General features: G+C 41.6%; 1 pseudogene; it reads left to right on the top strand.

Annotated features, from left to right (window-relative positions):
- LOC119462327 (endoplasmic reticulum resident protein 44-like) overlaps window positions 1–16,840 on the top strand; it is a 47,054-nt pseudogene that overhangs the window by 11,131 nt on the left and 19,083 nt on the right.

Raw genomic sequence — 16,840 nt, 5'->3', positions numbered from 1 at the left:
ATGGATTTTTACTTTTTCTGTTACGTTTAGATCAACCGGTAGACTGTGCATTTGGGTTTATATTTGTTATGTCTCGCATCTATCCAGCTTGATTTTGTTAAAGGCATGCTCTAATGTTCAACACAGGCTACTGAAACACGCTTATAGAATGAACAATGCTTTACCTCTACGTATGAGCCAGTAAGCTTGGAATTGAACCATATTGCAAAAGTATGCCTTCTGCTTCAGGTAAATTTTTTACCTAGTCCAACAGATTTGGTCTGCTGCAAAAATGGGAAATCAATAAATCCTCGTGTGTGTGTGTGTGTGTGTGTGTGTGTGTGTGTGTGTGTGTGTGTGTGTGTGTGTGTGTGTGTGTGTGTGTGTGTGTGTGTGTGTGTGTGTGTGTGTTAAAAAGTTGACTAGTTGTGCCTAACATACCCGTACCGTAGGGTTCGGTAACTGAGTTTAGCACATGGTGTTCTTGTGTTCTGTGTGCCATTCGAATGCATTCGTAGCACCCATTTCAAACTTTCTACTTCTGAAATGCGACTAAGTGTATGCTCACTGAGTACTGGGCTCAGTTTGATTTTATTTTTATTTTCTGTGTAGCAAACTTGGACTGCTATGTTCATTTCTTTTTCTGTATGATGAGGTTTGTACAACCGTATGGTTGATAGCATGTGTATGTTAAATCAAGACTGTCACATTTGTTCTCTTTATATATGCTTACTTAGGGGTTAGTTCAACAGGGTAATATTGCAAAGGGGGTTACAGAGCTTGGGACCTTGGTTGGAACAAATTCGCTTAGGCAAACCCAGTGCACCCTGAAGAGCATTATTAGTCTGGGTATCGCAGGGGTACTGAAAAGTCAAAATTTTCTTGCTTTTTGCAGCTGAAGCGTGTAACTGGGAGGGGCTCACTCTGTTATTTGCACAAATGTTCGTGCTTCAAAATGCAATTTTGGCCGTTTAGCTTAAATTGTGAAAAAAATAAAAAATTGTTGCATCGCAGCACTCGTGGTATACATTTGCTCAAGATGGTACCTTTAAAGACAACTCTCAGTGTTTCCACATTCAGTGGTGTGTGTCTTGTTTGCTTCAGGAAAAGAAGCCAGCATTGCTTGGCTACTTTGCGGCCAAGGAGACCGAGGCGTATGCAACATTCCGCCGGGTGGCTTCCGACTTGCGAGACGACTGCAATTTTTACTTCGTGGCCAGGTTGGTTAGCTCTGAATTCTAAGGCGGCCCTTTCATTTTATATATATATATATTCATTTAAAGTGGACTACTTATTTAAGAGGAGACAGTCCTGAAAACTTTTTTTTTTTTTTAATATTTGTACTAGAGATTTGAAAATTCACCCAATTATAGTTTTTGAAGCAGACTTCAAATATGTCATTAGTTTTTGTGTAGGTGCTACAATTATGCCCTACACAATGGCAAAATATAGTGATTTTGCGGGCACTTTATTGTGTATAAAGTTTTCGTAAAAAGCATTGTGCTGTAGCTTATTTAGCTCTTTGTAGACTGCAAAGTGCCGATATCTACAAACAGCAGAAAACTATGAAAAAACAAAACAAAAAAAACTGGACATTACAACTAATATTTTTCACAATCCCACGAAATAACATTGTACACTTATAATTGTTTTATACTAACAAAATTTGGCATACATACTCTTAAAGGTATGTACACTGCTGATATCTACTTGAAATTGCAAATCTTCCAGCAGTAGTTGTGGAAGTACAAGATTATATAAAGCAACTGAGAAAAATAATTTGTTGAAATGTTATTTTTTTTTTTTTTTGCACGATTCCAGTAATTGTACACGCTGTTTGGCTAGATATTGGCACTTTGTGATCTACAAAGCACTAAACAAGCTACAGCGCGATGCTTTTTCTGGAAATTTAGTACATAAAGAAGTATCCATAAAGATGACTATAACTTGCCATTGTGTATTGCATAACTAAAAAAATATAACAGCTATACAAATAGTAATGACATATTTGAAATCTGCATAGAGAACTCTATAACTGGCTGTTAATTAAAACCTCTAGTGCAAATAAATTTTTAAAAAAGGAGCGTCTCCCCTTAAGAGTGCTCTGGCATGCAGATTTCATATTGTTAACCCCTTCAGGCACTGTGTACACCAAAACAGCCTATCAAAAGAAATAGGAGTGATCAAAATAATTTTAATTAAAATGTGTCACATACATATCGAAATACTTCTCGTTGGGCCTGACCTGCAAGTTTGAATAATATGTGGAAATGTTTTCAGTAAAACGAATTGTAAGGTAGATGGCTCGGTCCTCGCGCTCAGCAACAGCAAGTCCTCATGTAACTGATTCACTGCTTCCATTGTTTCTTGCAATGTTTTACGCCAGCCATATTTTTTGAGTGGCGGATAGGTTTCTTACAAGTATGCTAGACACAAAATGTTTAAATTTCTAATATCTGACATTCCAGTAGAGTTTTCGCATAAGGTCCACAGTTTGAAAACATGACAGAGCAAACTGAAAAATTTGAAGTTTTTAATTTGTTATCCGGCTGTGCAATTTTCATGACGAAGATGCAAGAAATGTGAAACTAAATTTTCATTGGATAGAATTAATTTGTGCCTGAAGGGGTTAAGCAAGAAAACTCGGCTATGAGAACACTTTTAAGTAATGTACCAAGGCTCTGTACTCTTTCTCAGCATTACTCAGCAAAGAGCCATTTGTAAAATAAAGTTGATCTCTCTCTTCCTCCCCTTAATGTTCATCATTCATGCCACCATGGTAGCTCACTACTAACTTGCATAGTTTGCACTTGTTTGAAACATTTAGGACAAATATCAGTAAAAATTAGAACTGAAAGTTGTTGTGGTACAAATTTCACTGTTGTAGCAAAAACATGGAGAGTGATAACTTGTCAAAGCAGCTGCTGTCTATTGTGCAACCTAGACATTTTGTGAAGTATATCAAGATTGACAGAACAGGTGATGATCCTAATTCTATATGGCCAGGGTTTTCTATACCATTTAGTTGTTTCTCATCAGTCTCTGAGCGCTTTATAATGCAATTTCAATTGGTGAAGAATGTTAGTGACTTGTCATGTAGTTTACAAAATTGTGTGGCAACACAATGCATTTCTCAGATTCACTTGTTGTTGGGTACATTTTGCTCTCTTACCTTCTTTTTCTGCCTATTTGTATCCTTTTAAAAGCTCTTTATTACTTAAAGGGGCCCTGAACCACGTTTTATAGAAGTGGAGAAAGGCATTTGAAGTTAAAATAGTCTATTTGAGAAATACTTTGCGCAAAAAAAAACAACTTTAATGGGTTCCGTAGAAGCGGAGTTATTGGCAATCGAACACGGCTTTCGCTGTGCTTCCGCTCCTTCTTCAATGCCTCGTACTGCTAAGGCTACGGCCGAGCGGGGTGTGCCCGCAAGACTCCTCCTTCGAAATGTCACCGTGGCACTCAGTTCAAATTTGGTTTTGTATTTTAATGTAGACACCACTACTACGACGCCTACGACGCGAGCCGCATGCACTTAGCCAGTGGACTTGTGGCGGCACCCCGCTGCGGCCGTGGTATCTACACTGTAGCAAACCGCAGCTACATGCAACTGTAGTGCCTATGCGCAGTGTTTGCTTTATGCACAACAGGGCTTAAGTGCGTGGCTGTGCTCAAATGCTCCGGTCTGACCATGTTAAGCGGTGCGGACCGACTTTGTCCTTCGCCAGCTTGACCGACGGATAGTGGGCACATCCAACTTGCGGGTTTTTGAAGCGCTATCAAACATTCTGCCGAGACACCTAACCAGAAGCTGCCAGGAGTGAGCGTGTGCCCGCAAGTGTGCGTGCGTTCTAACCAGGCTATCTTCTTGATTGACGTCAGCTATTGGCCAATAGCAGTCGCATTTTCCGGACACTTTATGACGAAATAAAGCATCCAGAAAAGAATGAGGAACATGGCGTAAGTTGAAAAGAGAGCGTTTGAGAGAAAAGGTAACTTTGCGCTCCACTTGTGAGCTCTACACGTCGCGTACGACTGCAAAAAAGTTGGCTGAAATGTTCGTAGCCACTTATGCTATCCGCAGACAATGTTTTTGCACCCAGCGCGAGGGGTGGTTCAGGACCCCTTTAAGTCATTAATCGACTCGGAGCTTAAGTTTGTTTTTTGTTAGTATCATCCTTGATGCCAATTCTTCTTTGGACTCTGGAAACAATACCTAAGGTATAAATTAAAAACTTTGTCATAAAGCAGTCGTACATTTTGTTTTTCCAAAGCGCAAGGCATATCTAAGGACCAATTGCTGGAGTGGAGTTTATTATAGCTTTTTTGAACAATTATTAGAGTGATTGGATTATTCTAAGCACTTTTTTTCACTTTACTCTTTGTTCTGCTAAGTAACAGTGCCATACTAAAGTTTCTGGCTGGGCTTTTTGGCACTTGTGTCATTCACATTTGACTGTAAAATAGTAGTAGTACAGTGTATTTGTAACATGCATTGTCTTCTCCTGCTGCTCGTGCCTGCATATTTAGTTGCCCATTGCATATCAACATGTTTGAGCACTGCAATGGTAGTGTGGGAGCACTTGCTGCTAAAACTAATACCACATCAATTTACCTTGTCAGGGTATGTTTATGTTTGCACTCATAAAAGCATGAAGTAACTTGTGAGAAGACTTTTTACCAATTTATCATGCACTGTTTTTTTTGCAGACCTGCAGGAGAAAATGTTACAGCAACAGTGGATGCTATTCATTTCAAGCCACCTCGTGCAAAGGTGAGAACGTGCCTGCCAATTTATTTGGAAAGACCAAAATTTTCGTTAGAAGTTGGGTTGGGACCAGTGCATCTTTTGGCTTGCTCTGTAAACTTAAAAAATGTAACTCAGTGTAGCTTGGTAATTACAGCAGACACTTGCTTACTACGCAAACCTTAAATTACAGAGTGCCTTCTGTTCAAACTTGAGTTGCTCCTGAATTACAGTAATAATAGGGGTATACCTTCAGCAGTAGCTGTTGTTACCTTAATTTCTTATGCACTCTAAATGTCATTGTTTCCCCATACTGACCACATCTGAAACACATGCCCACTTAGGCTTGTTATGCATGTGTCCTCACTCTATTGCACATATGTTAAGATATGTAAATCACAGTTTACACAAGCACATGAATAATTCTTTTTGGTTCATTTTACTGTAGATTATAACAGATTACCGTATTTACTCGATTGTAACGCGAGTTTTTTTCCAGATTTTTGCTACCTGAGGTCGATCCTCGCGTTACAATCGAATACTGAAATTCCAGTTGTCTAAAAGGTGCAATGGATGCACCCAATTCTAATCAACAAGTGAAATGTGCGAGGGACGCGTGCTTTCACGGAGAGCGAACGCACGGCGGAGAGCAAGTCTTCCGTCATGTGAAAGGTCGTGGGGGGATGGGAGGGAGTGAGCGAAGGCGACGTTTAGCTGCGGCACCAAATGCATATCTTGCAACCGGACGTAAGGTGAACTGGTGACTCAAACTCCCATGCGAAAGGAGGAAAGCCGGAAGGCAGCGCAGGAGGGAGGGGCGCGGCTTCTACCCTGCCACCAACTGATGTACTTGTACTTTGCGTGGATGCGGGCTGTCACGCGCATCATATCTTGAAAGCGATCTCCACACGGCTCTTACTTTTGTACGCGCTGTGCTTTTGCCACTCAGTTTCCGTTCAAGCGATAGACTGCACAAACCTTCGCTCGCTGCTGCTGGCACGCTTGCTCACGCCAGCGTTTTGACAGCGGTTGTGCGCGGTCATCGAGTGTGATCTATTCATGTTTGCTTGTGCGCGCTGAGACCATGCTTGTTAATTCAGTTAGTAAGGGAATGTGTCCAAGTTTATACAGCTGATATAACTACTGTCCTTACTCTGTATAGCTCTGTACTTATTTGCTATCGCACTTGATGCTTCGCCTTTCGGGTGAAACTGCTACTTTTTCATGCATCCGGTGGTCTCGATTTACTTTAGCTGCTTTCTTTTCTTTTTTTTTTTTGCTAGACGCAACAAAAAGCCACCCCTCGCATTACTTTCGCAGTTTTATTTTTTATTGATGAATGCAATGAAAAGTCACCCCTCGTTACAATCGCGGTCGCGTTACAATCGAGTAAATACTGTATTTTATTTCGAAGAATAACTTTATAGCCAAGGCTCATATGCATGGACTGAGTGAAGCTATTTTTACACCAATCTCAATGTTGAGCACTTGTTCAAGGAATAGCAGTAGTGCTTTTCAACATTACCTCAGCATAGCATCAGTGTGCTCACCGCTTGCGCTTATTTGCTGAAAACTTGTTGGTTTCATGCGCTGTACGAAAAGCGTTGAGTTGCACAATGTGATGGTGATTACTTTTACCTGCTATTGTATTACAGTGGAATCGCGATATGATCTTCACGGGAATCGGAAAATAAAGCGTATCATCCCAAAATCATTTTATCCAACGTATGATCCAATTAAATTGTATTATTGGGAAAAGAAAAAGAATCGTATTATCCCGAAAATCATATTATGTAGAATATGCTTAACTACAAAACATACTTTAATAATTCAATTTGTTCCTTTGTTATCAGGGACAGTCTAATGAGCCCCCAAATCTAATGTGGAACTATTTTTTAGGAGTTGATAGTGAAATAAAATGTTCACCCAAGCTTAATGCACGCTAAATTTTACAGCAAAAATGCATCATGCCTGTGATTTTGGCAATCTGAAAAAAATGAGACTGGAAGAATTTACCTTCACAGAATTGAAATTTATTTACACTTGACGTTCATTGTCATCACTCTTGGACAGCTCTTTATCCTTCTGCATTTCTTCAATGACTCCGCAGCCATTGTGAACGAGGTGATGATCCACTCGTGGAGTTAGCACTTCGCCAGTTCATCATGCATTGCAAGGCTCCAACGCTTCAAAAACAGTTGACACAGCTCTGTTGTTGCTAGCTTAGCTCGTAAAATAACTTCTCTTTTGAATAAGTTACAAAAGAGGTGCATCGTGACTGCTGACTTGTGCGAAAACTCCTTCTGTTGCCATCTGGGATGATAATAGGGGCGATACAGATTTGTAACAGTAGGCTAATGCCAACGCTGTGAAATTGGTTTTGGTTTTGCATGATAGTAACGTGCAGGCAATTTTTAACCCATTTTGGATGAATATGGTATGGTATAGAATTGGATAAATATGGTAATCATTCATTGGTGAGCTGCCATGTTTACTTGAAATTCTGCCGAGGGCAGGCTGAATATTGGCCGCACTTCATGACACCAAGACTGACTCCAGTGTGTGCATGCTGACCAGTGAAATTAAAATTATGTGGCAATTGTCAATTTCACGATCCTAAATAATAAATATTTTGGCCCATATGGCTGCTGGCCTGGATCTCCTGTCGAGATTGAATTACCAGAATTCTACTGTACTTGATTTCACGTGGCCTTAGATGCAAAATTGATGCTTTGGGGAAGGGCTTCTGCAAGACAAGTACACAGTAGCAGGAAGAAACGACAGCTAGCAGGCTAGATTGGTTTGGAGTGCTGTCCTTTATGCCACGAAAGACCAGGGCCCATATTCAGAAAACTTCTTTTGCATAAGTTCAGTCTGTTTCACCATTACCTCTACAACAGACTTTTTATCGGGACAATTGTTCTGAGTGGCTGGGAGGCAAATACAGGTCAATAAATGATTCACTGTTCTGAAAGAAAAGTCCTGTGAATACTGGTCCAGCATGTTTTGTGTCAAAAATTGGTGGATAAGCTTTCTTCTGGGATTCCATGGACATCCAACATCAACATGTATTTTTAAACACTGTTTTCGATTTCGGCTTGTGAAGCAATTTCACACTTTGCTTTAAAACAGCGTTACCCACCATTTACTCAACACCCCACATGGTGCCTTGGAAAATTTCTACATTACTCAACTTGGCCTTCGCCTTGGCCCTACGTTTGACTCTACACACCAATTTCTCTTTAAAATACTTAACTACGCAACTTAAAATAAAAAGGAAGGCTAACAAATAACAACTTAACCAAAACCATAAAAAATTTGAAACAATCTATGTTTTGTTATTAAGGTTCCTACAACTTATCACAAGCTTGCAGAAGCTGCATTAGCTTTTGTGTGTGCTAGTGAAGAAACTAACTTCAGAAGCTGCCATATTATCTGAGGTTATGTTGAAAGCATACTGCTGCATTATAATGGCAGATATTGGAAATACACATGACTATTTTCTACCTATGGTAACCAACCATGAGGCTGGATAAATGATTATTAGTTGTTTATTTCTAAAATCATACTGTCTTGCACGCTGTAACAAACAAATCATGTAAGCATAAATATTTCCAGTGCTCATGCTGATTCAGTTCCAACCATTCACAGCAAAAGATCATGTTTCCCTCCGGTTCCTAGTCATAATGACACAGTTGACATTTTCAACGTGGGTTTCTCGTTGTTTCTAAAGTAAGAAGTCAGCGTCATTCAATTTCGGTCTACCCTCCCTGGATTAGGCAACAAATGAGTATAGTGCTTTAGAAGTGTAGGCAGTACTAGCAGCTCTGGTTTGACCTCCAAGCTATATAGGAACAGTTTCTGGTGCTAAAAACTTAATTTCGCAGAGGAAAAAAAAAAAGGAGGGGGGGATTCAGAGGCCTGCAGTCTTTTCTTGATCTTGATGCCAGTGGTCTAGACCGATGAAACAGCTGGAATTTGGAAGTTGTACACCTCAGTTTGTTTGCCAGCTTCAGCATGTGAGTACTCTACAGTGCTTGCAGACTTTGCCCTTGTTAACATCTTTTATTTAATAGCAGTAAAACTGTGTCCACATAATCAATGTCACTAATTTCTATGGCGATTGTTTGGACAAAGTTCTGCAAGAGGACCATGTGTTCCTATTATCATGCGAATTGATGGATAGATTAAGCAAGAACATTGTTTTAGTTATATCACATCCTTAGTTTCAGCCGGTACCACTGGCCTGATTTTGTGCATTTTCTAAAGGTTTCCAGGCCTTTGTTCTGAGGTCTTTCTAAAATGCAAGGAAAGGGCAGGAAAAGCCTACATTTCGTCTAAAAATTCTCAGATGGCCCCCTGTGGCTTTACCAAACAGCTGAAAAAGCCCTACATGTAGGGCAATTGCCCCATTGTTGGCAACACAACCTTAAAGTGGCTGGCTGCTTTTTTCTTTCTGCACTTTCTTTGCTTTAAGTTTTAACACCTGTCATCTTGACTCTCTCAAACTTACAGATAGTGCTTGTAAAGTGCACGGTCTGCAGCCTGCCATTGTGCAGCTTGCGAAAGATTTTGGCAGACTATCTTGTTGCAGATGTAAAATGGGGAAACATTTGTAAGTGGAGTAAAATTCAGAGTTGGTGAGAGTCATTCTGCACCATTGCTTTTGACTCTGTCCTCTTTGTAGTCTTTGCAGTTGTCTTCATAGTCAGTTACGAACTGTGCTGCACCTGCACTGCTAGCTCCTGTTAGTGTTGGTGCAGTCATGGTTTTGGAAGTTGGAGCACTGCTCTGGAAACGAGGTTGTGGTTTCAAAAGAAATTCAGCACAGTGTTATGGGTGTTATCATAAGTGTTACAGTGCAGTCCACTTATGACAATACCACATATAACGATGAGTCAAGTTAACAGTATGAACTTATGCATTAGGGCTGTGAGAAAAAAAGACATATATAATGTTCAGTTATTCACTGCATATTGGATATAACGATTGAAATTTTGCTTCTGGGCGACGTTTTTCATGCAGAATAATGGTGAAATTTGCGCTCCTGAGTTGCTGTTAACTGGTGCGGGGCGAAAAGTTTGCCTACGCGAGTTCGTATCTGCCGCCATTACTGCGCGGCGCATCCCGCTCGCGCGCCGATTGCAAAAACCATGGAGAGCATCGTAAATTGGCACAGCGTGCACAAGATGGCGCCAGCTACTTCGCGTCGCCGGCGGTTGTGCGAGCGTCCATAGAAGAGGAGGTGAGCAAAAAACATATAAGCTCTCTCTCTCTCAGGGAGCGCGGAAATGCGCCGCGGAAGTGCAGCGAGACGTGCGCCGACAAAGCACAAAGCCGAGACGAAACTGCAAATTTTGCGAGACTCGAAGAAGTACGAGCTCGCGCATTCGATGGTATCGACGATTATGAAAACCGGGAGCGCCACGATCATGAAGGCTAGAAGCAGTGGCCATGCCGATCAACGGAAAAGGCGGGCTTTGTGCACCAGAACAAAACCCCCCTGGGCGAAACCGACACGGTGGAAGCCGCTGACATTACCGAACTCTGGGAGCATGTCACTACCGACGCTGAAATAGGGTTTGCTTCGATGGAGGAGTTTCTGAGTGCAGATAGTGCTGCCTCGTTCTGCGAAGAGATCTCCGACGGGGCGATCGTTGTCGCGACAGACGGCGGTGTTGTGTGATGGAGGCGACGACACCAGCAGCAGTGACAACGATATTGACAATGGCCCGTCTTTGACACCGATCCCGATGTTCAACCAAAGTGCGATGTCGTCGATCGAGTCGCTCATTGATTTAATGCATGCTAAATTATAGCCGCCAGTGTTCGCGCAGCAGCTGGACGCGATGCACACGGTGTTGTGAATTCGAAACTTCTGCGAAAGCAAGTGCACATTTCTATTTCAGCGTGCCGAACGATTGAGGCGCTATTTAGAGGTATAAATAAACGTTTTATTCTTCACAGCCTACTTTTTATAGCGTCGATATCTTAATATCTTATCGTAAGTGGCAAATTTGGTTTCGGGACTACAAAGGTATATTCAGCAGATTTTAAAATTGTTAAAATTTTTATGGCAGTCCAGATATAGCGATGATCAGTTACAACGATGGGATTTTTCGTATTTCTTGATATCGTTATAAGTGGACTGCACTGTATAAGGCTTATGATAATTCAAATAACCGTGATTCTATTAGTATTGCGTGGGATAGCAGACAACCAGAATATTTCCTCAAATTACGCCTGTGCTTCTCCAAAACGAAACGGTACAGCTGTGGGTTCATATTGTGGCTAGTGTTAGTGGAGACTGACTGCTATGTAGCTAACGGGGGTTTTGTTAGTTTCATCTTCAAAATGTCAGAAGGCGCCGTAGCAGTCCAATCTTGTGCTATTGCTTGACCTAATGCTTGGCCCTATGCTTCAATTCCTTAGCAGGCCCTTGAACCAGGGATTGTCTTTTGTCAACGACTTATTAATTGCATAACCTCATACTTGCCGCTTGGCCCTTAGATGACAACATGCATATGACAGAAAACGCACACTATTCCTGGAGGCCTGCTGTCGGGGCCGGTAGACTAAATGAACTCACTTGACCTAGTTACCCATTGTTGTGAAAGAGGTTCTTCTCTTTTTTAATGCAGAAACTCTACATAATATATTTTATCCATCCTGTTTATTTAGTTCCGGTTTCACTTAGGATGTTGTAAATACATGGCGAGGAGTACATTTATGCATTTTAAACACATTTGTTAAAGCTTCAACCTTTTGTGTTTCATGTTCCTTTACTGGGCTCTAATAAATCTTAGTGTTGGTATCAGCTTGGTTACGTTATAACTGTCAGGCATTTTTTGAAAGGCAGTTGTATTCTTAATAAACCTACCATAAAAGCTGCACTGCCATCTTCAGATCCTTTGTTTCATTAAGCTTCTCTGTATTTTAATTTTTGCTGCTTCAGACATGACCTTTTTCCCATGAACCTGGTCTAAATACCAATTTTTCCAACCAAAAACTAAAGCTTTCCTGCTTTAACCCTTTCCCTACGCGATTTTTGGCCAAAAATAATACAAAAATACCGATTTTTTTTTATTTGCCTAAATAATTCTACGTATCTTGAAACAACTAAAATATATCCCTAAAGGCACCTTATTTGTAAGATATGAGTAAAATATTTTTTTGAATATATGGGGAGAGGGTTGGCTTCACTGCACTGCACAGTGGATATTGTCCGACTTTCTGTAGTAATACCGCGCAGTTTCCATCCTCTGTCACGGGTACCTTTATGCCAGGCGCGGCCATGAAAACAAACCTAGTAGGCGGCGATGGGGGGTTCTTTACATCTATCGGCATCCACTGCCTACACGTTGAGACGCTGTGGTCGTCAGAATCCGATGATCCCGAGAAGATATGCTGCTCAGTATCGTCACTGCCACTCTTGGAGGAGAACCAAACTTCTTCTTCACTGTCCGAGTCTGGCAAAATGTCCGCATACAAACGTTCCCCCTCTCCCCCCCCCCTCTTTCTTTTTTTTTTTTTCAGAGCAGAGCCGTTGTAGGCATGCGCACGCACAAAGGAGGACACCATATTTAAATCCCAGTTGCCAGCATCGAAACGTTTTTCGGTCAAGATGCAGGCTTTGAGCACGTTTTAATTTTTTACTGCGCCATCGGTTGAAGCCAAAGGAAACTAAGCAAAATTTCCCAGGGTAGCTTGAAGGCAGCAGTGCATCAAATTCATTGATCCATGCAAAAAAACACGTAACACATTTGTGATGAAACATCACCACTGTATGGTCATGCTAATTGTAGGAGTGGACTCAACTGAAATTACAGCTGAAGTCTAATGTGGTTAACATGCTATTAGTTCAAGACAAAGCCGTTTTTTTTTTAAATTGCGGTAAATATTACTTGGACACTCCAGGCAAATTGGTTCCACATATATTTAGGCATATGTTTGCTATATGCTTATGCATGCCGTATATATGCCAGGTAGATGCTAAACTATTTAATCATCAAAGATGCACAGACCAGGTTTTACGTTCTTGACTGAACTAGGTATTCCTCAGCATTTTTGAGAATGGCAGCCCGCACACTAATGTCATGAAACAACATTCACAGCGCATGGCTTTTATCTTAACTCTTTCCCTACCATGGGGAAAATAGGTGTTTTTTGTAGGTTGCGCTAGATATTTTTTTCTGAAGGAACTACTGCACTCAATATTTTATGTCATACATAAACAAAAAGCAAGAGGGATGCACTTTTCACGCATAGAAGTTTTATTAATGAGATGTATGTCATTGAAAATATATATAAATTGCCAAAATTAGATTGTGGGATAAAATTGAATAAAGTTTGTAAAGACACACTTGTATCTACTAAGAAAAAAAAGTTACGATAATTATGAGATATACAGAATGTATTGCCTTCTAATAAGCACTATCTCCGAAAAAATAAAGGACTTTCATTGAACAGGTTTTCTGCTACAAAAATTTAACTGCAAGCACTACAGTTGGATGTGCCTCGCGTATGTAGCATCTGCGTTAGTCAGACCCGCGCTTAGTTAGAACACCATCCGAGGAGTTAAGCGCAATACTAAAACTTGCTATCACTGTCAGTGCTTCACCCTTCAGGCGAAACTGCCATCCTTTCTTTTTTTTTTTTTTTTTTCCTTAATGCATCAACTCTGTCAGCATCGTCTTATACTGTGCCTTACAAACATTCAGTGCTTATGAACTGTCAATGGGGTTAACGTTTTTGTCTCCTTATCTTGTGTGCAGTTTGGCGAAAAGCATGAAACCTACCTATCACAGCCCCACCTGTTTGATGAACTGAAAAAGTGGGCTTCGGAAAAGTGCATTCCATTAGTGCGTGAAATCACCTTTGAGAATGCTGAGGTGAGTTGGGAGGCATTCAGTTTCACTTTTTGTTTGGTACGAGTACTAGAGCCTATACATGTCTTCCCTTCGGATGGTATGCAGGAGCTGACAGAAGAAGGCCTGCCATTCCTCATCTTGTTCCACCACCCTGATGACAAAGAGAGTGTTGAAGAATTCACAAAAGTTGTCCACGAACAACTCCAAAATGAGAAACGTATGAAGACTTCTCAATGTCATTTTTATACCATTCTTAGTGTTTGTTGTTCATTTGGTGTAGGCTCTGAAAGCTGTGTTGGTTTATACAGCCAAATCCACTTACAACAGTATTGAAACCCCAAAGAAATGTCATTCCCATGCACTGTGGGGAATCTGTGTAAGCGAAGCTTTCTGTAATGTTTGTGTTAATTGACGGTAATTGGCAGTGATGGCAAATGTTTTAAGTTATTGAGCGCTTGGTGCAATTCAAGAGTGGTGAGGTGATATTCCCCTTGCATGCAACACTTGTTTGTCCACGTAGTACACGAAACACACAGTGAAATATGTTTCAGAATAGTGGCTAGGCAGGCTTGTTGGTAAGTACACATACTTCAACAAACGGCGCAAGAACGGGACACAGAAAAGGGGCACACGACACAGCGCCTGTGTCGTGTTCCCCTTTTCTGTGTCCCATTTTTGCGCTGTTCGCTGAAGAAATATGTTTGCTTGAGTTATTGTTGTGGGCCATTGTTCATAGCCTGTGAGGTCAGCTAGCACTGCCATTGCTTCACATGGCACATCGCATTGTGGCAGAAATGTTAAATTTTAAGTTATGGGGCTTTACATGTCACAACCGCAATCTGGTAAGACAGGCGGTAGTGGGGGACTCTTGATTAATGTTGATTTGCTGGCCAGCCGCTGGCATAGTGTCTTCTTGACGCTGTGGTGCTTTACTACGGCTTTGCGTCTGCACGCTCTGCATCAGTTCCCTGCAGGACAAATTTGCTCTACGGTTATTTTTCAAAATAGCAGACACGTACCATACCGTGAATTAACATTTATCTACTTAATTCTGAACTGTTGTCACATTTGTAGTAGCCTTTCCTTTATTGAAGATACCCCAAACGATGCATGCTTTCTGACGTCACATTCGGGTCTACCCATTCTCTACTCCCTCTCCGGACTGTTGCGCATGAGCACAAAGGCAACCGCTGCAGCTTCTGCAATGCTTTTGCGGGGATAGGGCATTGTGGCCACGGTCCCCTGAAATGAGGCATGCTTTTTGACATCACGGATGTCTTCCACACTCCTACCATGTGCTCTCAACCACCTCCAAATGTGGCATGCAAGACTGCAACAGCAGCAAGCAGCGGCAGTGGAAAAGTCGTAGAAAGAGGCACATGCTTTAAAAAGCTAGGACCAACTTTTTTGCTTTTACAGCGCATAGAGCTGGTGAAAGCTACCATGACATCACAGTAAAGAATCTGTTCACTTCCTTCGAAATGACAGGAAGCCAAGCTTACACCGACAACACAGGCTATACATGTGCACCTATGATGTAGATAAACAATGTAGGTCGCATTACCCCACCAGGAGCTGTATTCTCGGTCGTTCACTTTAGTGATACGATCATTGTCGTGAGGTTTTGTATGACTAGCGCCGGACGCATCATCGTCTGCAAGTGACAGCGTTCCTGGCGCTACGAAGGAGGCATGCTTGGCACTATAACAGGAATGCAGTTGCCCATAGATGCTGGCATATCTGGTGCTAGTCATGCGAAGTCTCACAAAAGTGATTTTATCACTGGAAGTGAATGACCAAGAAAACAGCTTCTGAATACAGAGTGTGGCTGAGCCAGCTGAGTTGTTGGACAGGAGGGTGTAAATGGGGAGTTTTCTTTTCCCACTTCTCTTTTAGTACCATGCAGAGTCGGTTACTGCTGTCAAGGATGGACGGTTGGCAGACAGAATTATGCCACATATATGAACTGTAGTGATGTATAGTAGTGATGGTTTTTATGTGTCATTGACACCTCATGCTTGTCTTTTGAGGCACTATGCCTGCTTGTATACTGAGAGCTGTAGTGCAGACACTGGCTTTTGTGGTTCTGATTATTTTACCCACAAGGGCTATTGCATTCTGCTACTTATTACTATTAAGGTACAGGTTTGATTCACAGTCATAGTGGCCAGATTCTGATGGCAGCAGAGTAAATCAACCCTAGTGCAATGCAATATTGTTTCAGGTTAAAGAACCCATGGTGGACCGAATCAATACAGAGTTCATTTACTACAGTGTCCCTTACAGTCAAGTTGTGACTTTCGGGGCATAAAACCCAATGAATTCTTATTTCTTTCAGTTTCGGATATTCAGTGTCGTTGTGCTGATGTTTCTCAGGCTGTCACTGTGGGTGACATTACAGCTTCGCAGTTTGCACACCGAAATTTACCTTCAGCCATGAATAGTCATTTTATCTGCTAGTAACTCAAAATTTTACACCAAGCAAGCACCGAGAGAACTCCAAGACAGTAAATCACCAGTTTAACATGACTAAGTTTTCACCTTGGTATCTCGTAAAGGAGTACTAAAGGCAAATAATTCGTTAATGTGAATTGTTAAAATACCTTTCCAGAAACTTCGCAGCGTTTGTATTGTGTCTAAGAAACAACTTAGTTGCAGAGAAAATAGTGGCTGGTGAAAATCACATTCCTCTGCTGCAGTGGACCTTTTTAGAAATGCCAGCACAACCTGGTACGCCTAAGGAATCATGGGAAGTTTGAGGGTCTGTTTCCGGTTTTTGTGCTTCCGGTAAAACGGGTTCTTGATCACCGAGCCACTGGCAGGGTTGGGGACTGTCACCCATGCTGCGCCGGCGGGCAAAAAAAGAAAAAATGGAAATCACTCGCTACGATCCAGCGTCTGATCCTGCAAGCGGCTCTGTATCATGTATGCTTCGGCTTGTGGCAGACGACGATTCGGGGCACATGGGATAAGTGCATGAACAAGCAAGTGATGCGTATACTCCACCCAAATCCAAAGCCCCATAGCAAGTGCGTTCAGAAGACTTCATATCCTCCTCAAAGAGTACAAAACAAACATCTTTGCAAGACTGGTTTGTTTTACATAAACGTTGTCAACAAATGCAAACTTACATGAGTAACAAGCACTTCACAATGATGTGCCGTCCACTGACAGCCGTCGATAGGGCCAGTAGGCCTAGCTCGCTGGACGCTGCAGCCGCCGCCGACAACACTCGCTATCTAGG

This window comes from Dermacentor silvarum, chromosome 1 (genome assembly GCF_013339745.2).
Source record: "Dermacentor silvarum isolate Dsil-2018 chromosome 1, BIME_Dsil_1.4, whole genome shotgun sequence".
Lineage (NCBI taxonomy): Eukaryota > Metazoa > Arthropoda > Arachnida > Ixodida > Ixodidae > Dermacentor > Dermacentor silvarum.
Note: the sequence above shows the minus strand (reverse complement) of the source record. Positions and strands in the feature narration are given on the sequence as shown.